The following is a 16481-nucleotide window of genomic DNA, read 5'->3' as shown; positions in this document are numbered from 1 at the left end:
GAGAGTCCATCACAGTGTCACTGATAAAAGTAAAATACTTGTTATCTTTTAATACTTCTAATATATAATGCCTCGGCATTTTAACAATCACCTTGTGTGTCAAAAATCCCTAAAGTCTTGACTTTGGGATCTACTTAAGGCCTTGGCCTTTTTCTTTCTTTTCTTTATCTTTCTTATACTTGTTAATACCTCTAATAAAAGAATGCTTCTTTAAAAACTGAAATGTTTAAGCAAATTCTAACTTTGAAATGCTTAAACAAAAATCTGCATACTATGCTAATCAAAATTCTGCATACTACACTAACCAAGATTCTGCATTCTATGCTACATTATTTCTGCATACTATGCAAACATAAATTCTGCACTATAATACTTAACCAAACTGCATTATAATATTTTTTTTAAAAAAACTGCACTATAAGTTCCACTAAAAATCTGCACTATAAATTCTACCAAAAATTCACACTACAAGTTCCACCAAAAATCTGCACTATAAACTTTAAAGAAATCTACACCATAAGCTCTTAAGAAATCTGCACTACAAGCTCTAAAGAAATCTGCTCTAAAGAAATCTGCATTTTAAGCTCTAAGAAATCTGCACTACAAGCTTAATTAAAATCTTCATTATAAGCTTACATAAAAATCTGCACTTATAAGCTTAATTAAAATCTGCACTATAAGCTTAATTAAAATCTGCACTATAAGCTTAAATAAAAATCTGCACTATAAGTTTAATTAAAATCTGCACTATAGGCTTAATTAAAATCTGCACTATAAGCCTAAATAAAAATCTGCACTATGAGATTAATTAAAATCTGCATTATAGGCTTAATTAAAATCTGCACTATAAGCTTAATTAAAATCTGCTCTATAAGGTTAATTAAAATATGCATTATAAACTTACATAAAAATCTGCATATGAGCTTAATTAAAATCTGCACTATAAGTTTAATTAAAATCTGCTCTATAAGCTTAAGTAAAAATCTGCACCTATAAACTTAATTAAAATCTGCACTATAGGCTTAATTAAAATCTGCACCTATAAGCTTAATTAAAATCTGCACTATAAGCTTAATTGAAATCTGCACTATAAGCGCTTCTCATACTTTGAATTCAAGAAGAACAAAGGTCCGAAACTACTCCTACTGCAGGTGAGAAGCACTTACCTTGCTTCTTGGACTCACAACCGAACAAAAAGGGCTTCTAGGACCTTGTGTCACGCCCCGAGAGTAAGGTTGTCCGACGAAAATCGGACAGCACCTCCCCTGTAGCAGTGACAAATGAAACCGGTATACATCACCAACAGATAATACATATGCAAATTAAATCACAACCACGCAGATAATATGCAGCCCACACGGCTGGAAAATCAAACACAGCGGAAAACAAAAAAACAACAAGTAAAAGGTAACGAAAACTCACCGCGGGCCGGCCCGGCTTGACTCCTCGACAAATCAACCAAATACAAAATAACAAGTCCACAGCCCAATTATTACAATGCTAAATTCAAAGGTTTAACTCACAAAAAAAAATGAAAACCAAAATCATAAAACCGTCCTCGGAAGCGACGTGGGACCGGCAGTCGGGAACCTCCTCCGGTGTACTGGTATCATCTATCGACTACCTGGTGAAATTACCAATGTGGGTGGTGAGTATAAAGACTCAGCAGGTAATAGAATAGACAGTGCATGAGTATCATAAAGAACAGGAATACAAAAGGATACAGTCTCGGAAAGATAAATAGCAGATACTACTGGGTAAACAAAGTATATATCCATACCTAAAACCATATCCTAGGCTAACAGTGTAAGGTCTGAGATAACATAAACTGCTACAGTACTGCTCATAACTACCAGAATCACATATAAAGTATACTGTAATAGTAATCAGTGTCCAAGCATATATAACAGGTATGTGATAACAGAACTGCATAAGTAAGCATAAAACAACATAAGCAGGTATATCAAAAAGTAGCGTATGCACGGATGGTCACTCCCGCCCACCACTCAAGTCCATGACCCCAGTATGGACGAGAGGCCGGGACAATGACAGACTGTACACCACTCCAGCTACCACTACTCTCGAGTGGCCGAGGGGACAGTTGCATAGTAGCTGAATAGCTACGTCTGCGACGGGGGTCCCTGCTGCCTGCGACTCCAGCAGACACTACCCATGAGTGTGCGAGTGGGGGGCATGACAGGACATGCGGCATGCTCCAAGCTACCACTACCCATGAGTGGCCCAGGCCAACGACCGTCTCAACCACAAGGGAGCCAAAGTCGTCGGCTATGCATGCAATGACATGATGCGAATAATGCAACAGTCATCATAAATATATAACAGGAAATCAGGTATGCTACATGAATCCGCATTCTCAATACTAAGTATAAATAAACAGTAATCAAACAGGTAAACATGACATCTAGTATCTGCTAGTTATCAAGAATAACAACGGGAGACTGTATAGATACGAAAGTGAGCATCTCGAAGATTGAGTGGATAAAGTATCAAGCACAAGAAATAAAGTGAGTGGAGTCAAGATAAACTCTACTTAATCTGGGCTACTCATGCACCAAGAACAATAACTAAAGAAACAAGTAAAAAGTACCCACCTCTAAATGTAGGCTGAATCCGACGTCAACTTCGTCAAGACACCCGCCTCGATCAGAGTCTTGTGTCAACGTATAAATTTTAACTAATTACATATGAAACTGAATAACTATACTAATGTACATGACCAGCGAATTTGATCCGAGTTCCTTCATTATTCTCTAATAATTCTCATTACCGTTCTATCGAATCACAAGTCCCTCCTTAATTCACACTAAAGATTCAAAACCAAACACTTAACCTTACAATAACTCACCTTGGATGACCCATTGCCCAAAGATATTGCTGGCACCGTACAGTGGCATTGTCTACTGCCACAGATCAACCATAGAGCCTCTACAGGGCTACACACATACGAAATCAACCCAATAAACAAATGTTCACTGCCAAAACCCAACATCAACACTACAGATCTGTAATCAATACTAAAGATGCCTTACCTAATGAATCGAAGCCGGGAATACACTGCAGAGGAGGTGTAATCGTCGGCACAAGCACACCAGTGCTGCCTGCCGCCCCAAATCCACAGATCGAAACTCCTACAGAGCTACCAACAACACCATCACACTGGTCAGTACCCAGTACACATTGAATCCAATACTTAAATCTACAGATTAAACTTATAGAGTGATCGAGAACCTTACCTACTGCTTCCCGGAGGAAGAACCGCTGCTGGAAGTTGTGGCCGAGCCCCTCCCCAGCGAGTCACTGCCAGGAACGATCCTCAATCAGTCCCACCTCTCATTCATGGCTTCAAATCACAGATCCAAGATCATAGAGACCTTATCAAGACAATCAACATTCCACATATCTCGGTGACCGTCTACCCTCAACGACGAAGAGCATCCGACGAACCTCGGTGACCTCCGTCTGGCTTGCACCTCCTCAACCAAAAACGACCCGGGACTCGTCGATTCAATCTCCAGCGACGCCGAAGCCCAAACCTCCTCACCCAACCGAGAATCCCTTGTGTGAAACAGCGATCTGGAGAGGGGAGGAGGAGTTGTAGACAAAGGGGAAAGAGGCTCCGGCGAGCGACGGCTAAACGTCGCCGTGAGCCCGCGTGCAGAGATCGTCGTGGCGCTAGGTCGACGAAATCGGGTGAAGGGGAGTGAGTTCGGCGATATCAGAGGAAAAAGGCAGGGAGGCGGCTTTTAGGGCTCGAGTTACTGTAGCTTCTTATTTATATAGGTAGGGTTTAATTACTCCACCTAATTAACTCCCTAATAAGCCTCTCAAATGGTGATTTCCATTATCCCTTTAAACACTGTCATAAGTCCTCCAAATAAATCCAGAAAAATATCTAAAAATTCTCATAAATCATTATAGATTATTTTATTTTGCCGTTCCTCACATTCTCCCCCTCTAATAAAAAATTTGGTCCCCAAATTTATGACACAACTACATTAAATGACAAACGGCATGCGTGATCATTATCATAACTGAAATTACTTTACATACCTTCATTAAACAAATGTGGATACCAGGCTCGGATCTCATCCTCCAGCTCCCAGGTTGCTTCGTCATCTGAATTATGCTCCCATCCAACCTTGACCAATCGGATTGTCTTGTTTCGCAGCTGGCGTTCCTTGCGATCTAATATCCGCACTAGAACCTCCTCATATGTTACATCTGGCTGAAGGGTGATCGAGACATCTGTCAAAATATGCGTAGGGTGTGGCACAAATTTCCTCAACATAGATACGTGAAATACATCATGCACCCCGGCAAGTGAAGGTGGCAGCGCCAGTCGATATGCTACCTCACCGATCCTCTCAAGTATCTGAAAGGGTCCGATGTAACGAGGAGCTAACTTCCATTTTAATCCAAACCTCCTCACTTCCTTGGTAGGAGACACTCGCAGGAACACATGATCGTCCACAGAAAACTCTAAAGGTCTCCGTCTCCGATCTGCATAGCTTTTCTGTCGGTCCTGGGCTTCTAACATTCTGCGTCTGATGGTGTCAACCAATTCTGCATCTCGCTGAATACGCTGGGGCCCCAAGACTGACAATTCTCCAACCTCGTCCCATAAAGTAGGTGATCTACATGCTCTACCATATAATGCCTCGAATGGTGCCATCTGAATCGTTGAGTGGTAACTGTTATTGTATGCAAACTCCACCAAGTGCAAATGATCCTCCCAGCTACCACCGAAATCCATGACACAAGATCTCAATAGATCCTCCAATGTCTGGATAGTACGCTCCGACTGCCCATCCATCTGAGGGTGAAATGCAGTACTAAAACGGAGTTCCGTACCCATGGCCTGCTGGAGACTCCGCCAAAATCGAGAGGTAAATCGTGGATCTCTATCTGATATAATACTCAGAGGTATACCATGCAATCTGGTGATCTCGCTGTAGTATAACTCTGCCAATCGATCCAATGAATCCATCCGACGGATCGGTAAGAAGTGTGCAGATTTGGTTAACCGATCAACGATTACCCAAATCGCATCATGACCCTTCCGGGTCCGGGGTAGTCCTACCACAAAGTCCATCGTGATATGCTCCCATTTCCATTCCGGTATTTCTATCTTCTGCAGTAACCCAGCTGGTCTCTGATGCTCTGCCTTAATCTGCTGACAAACTAAACACTGCGCCACAAATGTCGCAATATCCTTCTTCATACCATTCCACCAGTATGATCGTTTCAGATCCCTGTACATGCGAGTACTTCCTGGGTGAATCGCAAATCTAGATCGATGTGCTTCCCGTAGTATGTCCTCCTGGACAGGATGTGACTCAGGGATACATAATCTGTCGCGGAAATAAAGAATTCCACTATCATCACAGGTAAATTTTGTCTGTTGTCCTGAGGTAACTCTGCTACGTAAAAACTGCAGATGCTGATCTGTAGCCTGAGCCTCTTTAATACGCTCCACTATAGGTGACTGAGCAACCATGGTGACTAGCAAGCTTCGCTCTGTCTGTGCTTGCTCCATCAACCCCAACTCAGAGAAGCTCTGTATCAACTCTGTAACCATCACTCGGTGACAAGCCAAAACTCCACGAGATTTCCTGCTCAACGCATCGGCCACTACGTTGGCTTTTCCCGGGTGATAGTTAATCGTGCAATCATAGTCTTTCAAGAATTCCATCCATCTTCTCTGACGCAGGTTCAGTTCCTTCTGGGTAAACAAATACTTGAGGCTCTTATGATCTGTGTAAATCTCGAAGGTGATCCCATATAAATGATGTCGCCAGATTTTCAGTGCGAAGATGATAGCTGCCAATTCCAAATCATGGACCGGATAATTCCTCTCATGATCTTTCAGCTGACGTGAGGCATATGACACCACTCGCTCATGCTCCATAAGTACGACACCCAGTCCCTGATATGACGCATCTGTGAAAAGTACAAATCCATCCATGCCAGAAGGAAGTACTAACACGGGTGCAATAACGAGCCTCCGCTTGAGCTCCTGGAAGCTCTGTTCACAAGATTCTGTCCAGCTAAACTTCTCTCCCTTCGAGGTCAATCGTGTCAATGGCAAGGCTATGCTGGAAAAGCCCTCGACAAATCTCCGATAATACCCAGCTAGACCCAGAAAGCTACGTATCTCCTGTACCGTCTTCGGCTGCTCCCAGCTAGTGATTAGCTCAATCTTCTGCGGGTCGACTGATATACCTCTGCTGGAAACGACGTGCCCAAGAAAACCTACCGAAGGTAGCCAGAATGCGCATTTACTAAACTTCGCATAGAGGTGTTCTCGCCGAAGCGTCTCCAAAACTATGCGAAGATGTTGTCTGTGTTCCTCCTCAGATCGGGAATATATCAAAATATCGTCGATGAACACAATGACGAACTGATCTAAGTACTCAAGGAATACTCTGTTCATCAAATTCATGAATACTGCTGGGGCATTGGTAAGCCCAAATGGCATTACCAAGAACTCGTAATGACCATACCGAGTGCGAAATGCTGTCTTCGGAATATCTGCATCTCCAACCCTGAGCTGATGATAGCCTGAGCGCAAATCAATCTTTGAATATACACCGGTGTTCTTCAGCTGATCAAATAAATCCTCTATACGTGGCAATGGATATTTGTTCTTGACAGTCACCGCATTCAGCTGTCGGTAATCAATACATAATCTCAGTGATCCGTCTTTCTTCTTAACGAAGAGTACTGGTGCTCCCCACGGAGAAACATTGGGACGGATAAATCCTCTGTCCAACAGCTCCTGCAATTGAGTCTTCAGCTCCTCTAACTCCTTTGGTGCCATGCGATAGGGGGTCTTGGATACCGGTGCGGTTCCCAGAACCAACTCAATCGTAAACTCGACTTGCCTTTTAGGAGGCAACCCGGGGAGTTCGTCAGGGAATACATCTGAAAATTCTCGAACAATAGGAACGTCCGAGAGTCGTGGTAATGCATCCGTATTAGCTTTAACCATAGACAACAAATATCCTTGACAACCCTGCGACAGTAATCTCCTCGCTTGCATTGCTGATATGACTGATATCCCATCACCCCCGGTTCCGATGAATGTCCACGATGGTAGACCGGGAGGTCGGAATGTGACTACTCTCGCTCTGCAATCGACTGTGGCATGGTTCATGGCCAACCAATCCATGCCCAATATAATGTCAAATTCCACCATCTCCAATACCTGCAGATCCACCATAATAGTCTGACCATTGAAGTCTAAAGGACATCCTTTGACTTCCAAACTAATACTTAGTACCTCTCCAGATGGTAGAGATACTATCAGCCTGTGTGTCCGACGACTAGGCAATCTCTCGATTTTACCCAGAAATACTCGAGATATGAATGAATGGGAACTACCAGTATCTATCAATAAATCTACGGTAAATGTATAAACTGAAATAGTACCTCGAAAAACCGATCCCTCAGCTCGCTGTGCCTCCTCCCGTGTAACCACATAAACACGACCCACCTCTGAGCTCGGCTGTGGTATCCCTGAAGTGGTCTGCGCTGGCATCGTAGGTGAGGGAACCGGCTGTTGATACTGAGACTGAGGCTGCTGCCGATATGCTGAGTAAGGCTGGGGTGGATAAAACTCCAGCTGTACCGGAAGTGCCTGATGAGAAGATACTGCGGCAGAATACTGTGTAGTCGCTGGTTCCTGACCCTGAATATGATATATCTGTCCCTGAGAAGGTTGTGGTCTTTGCTGACGTAGGGCATTCTGAGTCTTCTGCGATCTCCTCTGTGGACGTGTCTGAGAGGATGATTCCCCCTGAGGTGTAACTTTAGGAGCCTCCAACTGTGCTTTCAGAATACAATCCCGACTCTCATGCCCCGGAAGTTTACAGTAGAAACATATAGCATGATCCAACGGGCAACTGTTCCTGGTGTGACTCTTGGACCCACACTGAAAACACCTGGTCCCACCAAAGTTCTTCTGATCATGATGAGAGGGACGAGAACCTCCATCCGATGTTCGCCCAGTCTTCTGAGGCCGAGAAGATCCTCCGGAAGGAGCCCGAGAACTCTGACCTTTATTCCCTCTCTTTTGCGACGACTGCTTATCATGTCCTTTCTCCTGATTTACCTGCTGCTGAGTCATCTCAATGAATAGTGCTCGATCTAGAACCTTCCGATAGGAACTACCTGGAAATCCTGACATCCGGATCCGAATGTATGCTGCAAGACCCTGAATGAACTGCTGCATACGATCATAATCTTGTGCCACTAAGTGAGGAAAAAATTCTGCCAACCTACAGAATTCAGCATTGTACTCCATCACTGACCGATCGCCTTGCTTGAGACTCAGAAATTCCTACCGTCGAGCTAGACAGAAGGTCGCTGGGAAATATTGCCGCTCAAACGCATCTCGAAACATCGTCCATGTGATGCGCTGCTCTCCAAAGATCGTCTTCTGCATGTCCCACCATGTGATTGCCTGATCCCGTAGATGATACGCTGCCAGTTCCACTTTCTCCTCGTCCGTGCAACTCATGTACCCAAAGGTGCTCTCTAAATTCTTCAACCAGCTTCGAGCAACCCAAGGATCTGCTCCGCCCAAATATAAGGTAAATCTATCCTTGACGGACCTCGCCAGCAACGACATCCGAGCTCTGTCCCTCATCCAATCAGTAGTAATAGGAGTGGGAAATGCTGATGGTATCCCGGAGGGAATCCCCTGAGGCTGAAATTCTAGATTTCTACCAGATGGTATGACTGAAGGGATCTCCTGAGGCTGACGTCCCTGATCTCTAGGAGTCTGATGGGTCTGTCCTCGACTAACCGTCTCAACATCAGTTGGATCCCTAGAAGAATCCACCTCCTGAGTCACTGGTTCTGGTTCCTCAGCCTCAATGGGTTGTTTCCGTGGTCGTCCCGGACCACGACGAGAACCGGCTACCGATCGACCACATCTCATACCTAGTGTAAACCACTAATAAGTACTACAAACAATATAAGTTCATACTTATAAAACTTACAGCCTATAACTTGGAGGTGTTCCACTTCTGCCTGCTCCCAAATCCCAAAAGTCACTTCGAGGAATAAAATCACGGAAAATCCAAAACGTACGAATCTGGCATCGTAAACCTGTAGCTCTGATACCAATAAATTATCACGCCATGAGAGTAAGGTTGTCCGACGAAAATCGGACAGCACCTCCCCTGTAGCAGTGACAAATGAAACCGGTATACATCACCAACAGATAATACATATGCAAATTAAATCACAACCACGCAGATAATATGCAGCCCACACGGCTAGAAAATCAAACACAGCGGAAAAAAAAAACAACAAGTAAAAGGTAACGAAAACTCACCGCGGGCCGGCCCGGCTTGACTCCTCGACAAAACAACCAAATACAAAATACCAAGTCCACAACCCAATTATTATAATGCTAAATTCAAAGGTTTAACTCACAAAAAAAATGAAAACCAAAATCATAAAACCATCCTTGGAAGCAACATGGGACCGGCAGTCGGGAACCTCCTCCGGTGTACTGGTATCATCTAGCGACTACCTGGTGAAATTACCAATGTGGGTGGTGAGTATAAAGACTCAGCGGGTAATAGAATAGACAGTGCATGAGTATCATAAAGAACAGGAATACAAAAGGATACAGTCTCGGAAAGATAAATAGCAGATACTACTTGGTAAACAAAGTATATATTCATACCTGAAACCATATCCTAGGCTAACAGTGTAAGGTCTGAGATAACATAAACTGCTACAGTACTGCTCATAACTACTAGAATCACATATAAAGTATACTGTAATAGTAATCAGTGTCCAAGCATATATAACAGGTATGTGATAACAGAACTGCATAAGTAAGCATAAAACAACATAAGCAGGTATATCAAAAAGTAGCGTATGCACGGATGGTCACTCCCGCCCACCCCTCAAGTCCATGACCCCAGTATGGACGAGAGGCCGAGACAATGACAGATTGTACACCACTCCAGCTACCACTACTCTCGAGTGGCCGAGGGGACAGTTGCATAGTAGCTGAATAGCTACGTCTGCGACGGGGGTCCCTGCTGCCTGCGACTCCAGCAGACACTACCCATGAGTGTGCGAGTGGGGGGCATGACAGGACATGCGGCACGCTCCAAGCTACCACTACCCATGAGTGGCCCAGCGTGCGGCCCAGGCCAACGACCGTCTCAACCACAAGGGAGCCAAAGTCGTCGGCTATGCATGCAATGACATGATGCGAATAATGCAACAGTCATCATAAATATATAACAGGAAATCAAGTATGCTACATGAATCCGCATGCTCAATACTAAGCATAAATAAACAGTAATCAAACAGGTAAACATGACATCTAGTATCTGCTAGTTATCAAGAATAACAACGGGAGACTGTATAGATACGAAAGTGAGCATCTCGAAGATTGAGTGGATAAAGTATCAAGCACAAGAAATAAAGTGAGTGGAGTCAAGATAAACTCTACTTAATCTGGGCTACTCATGCACCAAGAACAATAACTAAAGAAACAAGTAAAAAGTACCCACCTCAGAATGTGGGCTGAATCCGACGTCAACTTCGTCACGACACCCGCCTCGATCAGAGTCCTGTGTCAACGTATAAATTTTAACTAATTACATATGAAACTGAATAACTATACTAATGTACATGACCAGCGAATTTGATCCGAGTTCCTTCATTATTCTCTAATAATTCTCATTTCTGTTCTATCGAATCACAAGTCCCTCCTTAATTCACACTAAAGATTCAAAACCAAACACTTAACCTTACAATAACTCACCTTGGATGACCCACTGCCCGAAGATATTGCTGGCACCGTACAGTGGCACTGTCTACTGCCACAGATCAACCATAGAGCCTCTACAGGGCTACACACATACGAAATCAACCCAATAAACACATGCTCACTGCCAAAACCCAACATCAACACTACAGATCTGTAATCAATACTAAAGATGCCTTACCTAATGAATCGAAGCTAGGAATACACTGCCGAGGAGGTGTAATCGTCGGCACAAGCACACCAGTGCTGCCTGCTGCCCCAAATCCACAGATCAAAACTCCTACAGAGCTACCAACAACGCCATCACACTGGTCAGTACCCAGTACACATTGAATCCAACACTTAAATCTACATATTAAACTTATGGAGTGATCGAGAACCTTACCTACTGCTTCCCGGAGGAAGAACCGCTGCTGGAAGTTGTGGCCGAGCCCCTCCCCAGCGAGTCACTGCCAGGAACGATCCTCAATCAGTCCCACCTCTCATTCATGGCTTCAAATCATAGATCCAAGATCACAGAGACCTTATTAAGACAATCAACATTCCACATACCTCAGTGACCGTCTACCCTCTACGACGAAGAGCATCCGACGAACCTCGGTGACCTCCGTCTGGCTTGCACCTCCTCAACCAAAAACGACCCGGGACTCGTCGATTCAATCTCCAGCGACGCCGAAGCCCAAACCTCCTCACCCAACCGAGAATCCCTTGTGTGAAACAGCGATCTGGAGAGGGGAGGAGGAGTTGTAGACAAAGGGGAAAGAGGCTCCGGCGAGCGACGGCTAAACGTCGCCGTGAGCTCGGGTGTAGAGATCGTCGCGGCGCTAGGTCGACGAAATCGGGTGAAGGGGCGTGAGTTCGGCGATATCAGAGGAAAAAGGCAGGGAGGCGGCTTTTAGGGCTCGAGTTACTGTAGCTTCTTATTTATATAGGTAGGGTTTAATTACTCCACCTAATTAACTCCCTAATAAGCCTCTCACATGGTGATTTCCATTATCCCTTTAAACACTATCATAAGTCCTCCAAATAAATCCAGAAAAATGTCTAAAAATTCTCATAAATCATTGTAGATTATTTTATTTTGCCGTACCTCACACCTTGGCCGACCGCTGGAGATGATGCCCTAACTCCCTTTCGTTTCTGCCCGAGCTCCGTCATCGTACGCAGAAGAGAAGGAGAGAATGGTTTAAGTCACGGGAAAACAGAGTATCAACTTATCCCTTTTTATAACTTAGTATTTCTGTTAACTCCTTAAATAAATTCGCTACCTTTTCTAAACAAACAAATCCAACATCAACTTATCCCTTTTATAATATTATGTTAACTATCTTAAATAAATTCACTACCTTTTCTAAACAGTCAAATCCAACATCAACTTATCCCTTTTATAATCCAATATTCTATTAACTATCTTAAATAAATTCGCTACTTTTTCTAAACAGAAAAATCCGTTTGCACACTTGGTCAGCCTGGTTTTGACCGAGTCAAAGGTCGTGGGTTCAATTCTCGGAAGTAAAAATACCAAACGACCTCCAAAAATTACATAAAAATACTCTAAAAATTTCTAAAAATCGCTAGAATATTTCTATAGCATTTTTAAATATTTTTAAATTACTTTTAGGACTCTAATTGAGGAAATTTGGGTCGTTACAGCTTTAAATCTATTATAATAAACAATCCAATATAAAATACTTTAAAGTATTTGGGTGCCCAGCCTTCATTATAAATATAAGAGAACACTTAGGAAAATTCACATCTAAAGTAGAAAATGGAATCTTTGTAGGATACTCCCTAAACAGTAGAGGTTACAGAGTTTATAATAAGGTTACCTTAAGAATTGAAGAAACTACTAATGTAAAATTTGAAGAATCCAAATAAAACCAAGAACAAACCCAACTTCAACTAATTGAATTTGTTCAAGAAAATACCAATTCTGAAGGAACCAATCAATCTCTAAATTATGAAGAGGAAGAAGAACCTCAAGAGAGTCAACCTCCTAGAACTACTAGAGTTAACCCAAATCATCCAACTAGCCAAATAATTAGTGATCCAGACCTAAGGGTTCAGACGAGGTCATCCTTTAGAAACCTAAGTCAAATTTCATTAATTTCAAAAATTGAACCTAAAATAGTGGCTGAATCGCTACTTAACCCAGACTGGGTAATTGCTATACAATAAGAACTAGCTCAATTTGAAAGAAATGAAGTTTGGGATTTAGTGCCACCACCCAAAAATAAAAAGATAATAGAAATAAAATGGTTATTTAGAAATAAATTAAGTGAAACTGGGGAAATCACAAGAAATAAAGCTAGACTAGTTGCTAAAGGGTTCAGTCAAGTAGAAGGACTTGATTACGATGAAACTTATGCCCCAGTGGCTAGACTAGAGTCCATTATAATGTTACTTAGTTATGCAGCCCACAAAGGGTTTAGACTGTACCAAATGGACGTTAAGTCAGCCTTCCTAAATGGACTGATAAAAGAAGAAGTCTATATAGGACAGCCACCCAGGTTTGAAAATCTAGAACACCCTGATTATGTCTTTAAATTAAAGAAAGCTTTATATGGACTTAAGCAAGCCCCTAGGGCATGTTATAAAAGACTTACTTCGTACCTAATTTCTAAAGGGTTCAACCAAGGTCATATTGACCCAACCCTTTTCGTTAAGTTAATACAAAACGATATTTTCATAGCCCAAATCTATGTAGATGATATCATCTTTGAGTCAACAAATTCAGAATTTTTAGATGAATTCACAAGTCTAATGGAACAAGAATTTGAAATGAGCTTAGTAGGAAAACTAACTTATTTTTTAGAATTACAAATCAAACAAATAAATGAAGGAAATTATATTTATCAACAAAAATACACTAAAGAATTACTTAAAAAATTCGGAATGGAAAATACTAAAGAGATAAAAACGCTTATGGCCGTGAACACAATCCTAGATAATGACCCAAATGGAAAACTGATTGACTTAAAATATTATAGGAGTGCCATAGGTAGTCTACTATACTTAACTGCAAGTCAACCCGATATTTTACTTGTAGTTAGTATGTGTGCTAGATACCAAACCTGCGCTAAGGAATCACATCTAACTCAGGTTAAAAGAATCTTCAGATACCTTAAAGGAATAACAAATGTAGGTATTTCGGATCCTTGAACTAATAACTTTGAATTAATAGGGTACTCTAACTCAGATTATGCTGGGTGCAAATTAGACCGCAAAAGCACAAGTGGTGGTTGTTAACTACTAGGTCCATCACTTGTTAGCTGGTTCAGTAAAAAGCAACACTGTGTTGCACTATCCACAACTGAGTCAGAATATATAGCCATAGGAGAATGCGTTGCATAATTATTATGGATGATGCACACTTTAAAATATTTTAACTTAAACCTTACAAATGTAAAAGTATTAATTGACAATATTAGTTCAATTAATTTAACAAAAAATCCAGTGCATCATTCCAGAACCAAACACATTGAAATTAGGCATCACTTTATTAGGGATCATATCACTAAAGGAGACATTGAACTCAAGTACATTGAGTCAAATTCTAATTTAGCTGACATATTTACTAAACTCCTCTCTGAAAGTGAATTTAGCAATCTACGTAGAAAATTAGGTATGTGCCTAATAGATTAGGAATTTTAAAATTATTTTCAAATTCTAAGGTAAAATACTTGTATGTTTTCAAAATTTCCTATTTTTAGAATTTCAAAACAGTTTTAGCCGTAGACTAGAAAATTTCCCTAGAAATCATATACCCCTAAGGCTAGTATTTGAGCATCTCACCAACACCCTAGGATTCCCTTATTTGTGATTGCCAAACATAGAAAGGGGTGAGATGCATAGGCAGATTGCCTGGACTTAAGATGCTTATGTCAGTGCATCGATATAAGTCTGGGCGTTAAATACCAAACAGACATTAATCAAATTAAGTCATTCAGTGTAGTCAAACACTAACTGATGCTTAGACTTAACTTGACTAACCAAGTGAAAACTGTTATCCTCTAATAGTCAGTGAGTAGCTAACTGGTTAGACAGATTTAACAATGTCAGGTTCAGGTGGAGCAATAATTATTTTCACACCTTTTTTTAAATATTTTCTTGAAATTAGGTTTTGGAAAATATTCTTCCAAAAAAAAAAATGCTTTAGAAACCTAACCGTTGTAAAACCAAGTTTTATATATTTTTTTTATTTGTATGTTATAAACTTGGTTTAAAAACTGGCTTTGAAAATTGAATATTACAAACTTAGTTTTGAAACTTAAATATTGAAAATTAATTTAAGAAAATAAAAACTTAGTTTTGCAAATTAGATTTCACAAACTTAACTCTGAAGAATTAGAATTTGAACATTAAATCTGACCTATTTTTTAAATCTTACTTTTATAATTACTTTTATAAAACTCATGATTGAAAAATGTTTCAAGTTCAAACTTATTTTGAAAATTAAATTGAAACTTATACACTTATGTTTGAAAATTGGCCTCGTTTGAAGTTAGCTTTAACCTGAAAATTAGCTTTTATAAATTTATGGTTGTTTAAATTATCTGTTTTAAATTTGTAAACCTATTACTAAATTATTTTTCTAAAAATAGCTATTTTTGATAACTTAGCTATTTTGAAAAAGTTAACAGATACTCTTTAATAGCAAAATCTTTAATTATTTTAACTCCCCCGAGTCAATCTGACTTGTTTTTGCAATTGTCCATATTCTTTATTGTAATTTTTCTGTATTTATAATATATTTATGTTTGATGAATGTCAAAGGGGGAGGGTTAGGTGGTTAAGTTAGCTAAAACGAATTGAAAATATAAACTAACTTAAAAACCTGTTAATGCTTATTTCACTTGCACTTTACACTAACTTAACCAAGTTGTCATTCCATCAAAAAGGGGAAGATTGTTGGTGTGGTTAGCACTAACGGTCTAACCCAGGTTTTGATGAATGACAAAATAGGTTAAGTTAGTTTTGTTGTTGATCTAACACTCTGACCGAGTGTATAGGAGAAGCCCAGACAGGTCGACGGGCTGACCGGATGTCTGGAATGAAGCCCAGCTAGGTTGACGGGCCGACCGGATAGCTGACACGAAGTCCAAATGGGTCGACAACCTGACCGGATGTTTGGCACGAAGTCTAGCTAGGTCGACGGGCTGACCGGATAGCTGGCACGAAGTCCAGACGGGTTGAAAGGCTGACCGGACGTTTGGTAGGTAAGTAAAGGTAAGTCACTAGAGGGGAGTGACTATAAGGATGCATTCCCGGGAAGGAAACTTAGGTACCGATCTGACTTAGAACCATTTTGGAACTCTAAGTCGAGATCGTGACTAGATTCCGATCTCGGAAAGACGGAATCTAAGTCATACTCTTGCTATTTGAATTATGAACTGTGCTAATAATCTGTTTTGCAGGAGATATGAGTGCCTCGGACTAACATTTTTTTTGCAGGAAGGAAACTGCTGGAAAACAGGGTCCGGGCGCCCGGGAGGTACCCGAGCACCCAGAGGCAAACTTTTATCATCTTCGCGTCATCTCCACATGGAGCCTCCTGGTTGGGTCAGCTACGTCACACCAGGGCACCCTGAAGGTTCCAGGTGCCCCGAACCTCCTATATAAGGAGGCTCAAGGCTGAAGCTTCAACAACAACTGACAA

At 41.4% G+C, this 16481-nt stretch overlaps 1 long non-coding RNA gene across 1 annotated transcript; it reads right to left on the bottom strand.

Annotated features, from left to right (window-relative positions):
- Positions 1–1574: 1574 nt before the first annotated feature.
- LOC122003852 lies at positions 1575–11070 on the bottom strand. Its single transcript, XR_006118121.1, has 3 exons — positions 11004–11070; positions 10820–10907; positions 1575–1624 (listed from the first exon to the last, which is right to left on the bottom strand). It is a non-coding gene; the product is annotated as an uncharacterized LOC122003852 (long non-coding RNA).
- Positions 11071–16481: the final 5411 nt, after the last annotated feature.

Source organism: Zingiber officinale, chromosome 7B, assembly GCF_018446385.1.
Source record: "Zingiber officinale cultivar Zhangliang chromosome 7B, Zo_v1.1, whole genome shotgun sequence".
Lineage (NCBI taxonomy): Eukaryota > Viridiplantae > Streptophyta > Magnoliopsida > Zingiberales > Zingiberaceae > Zingiber > Zingiber officinale.
This window is presented reverse-complemented; position numbering and strand designations above follow the sequence as displayed.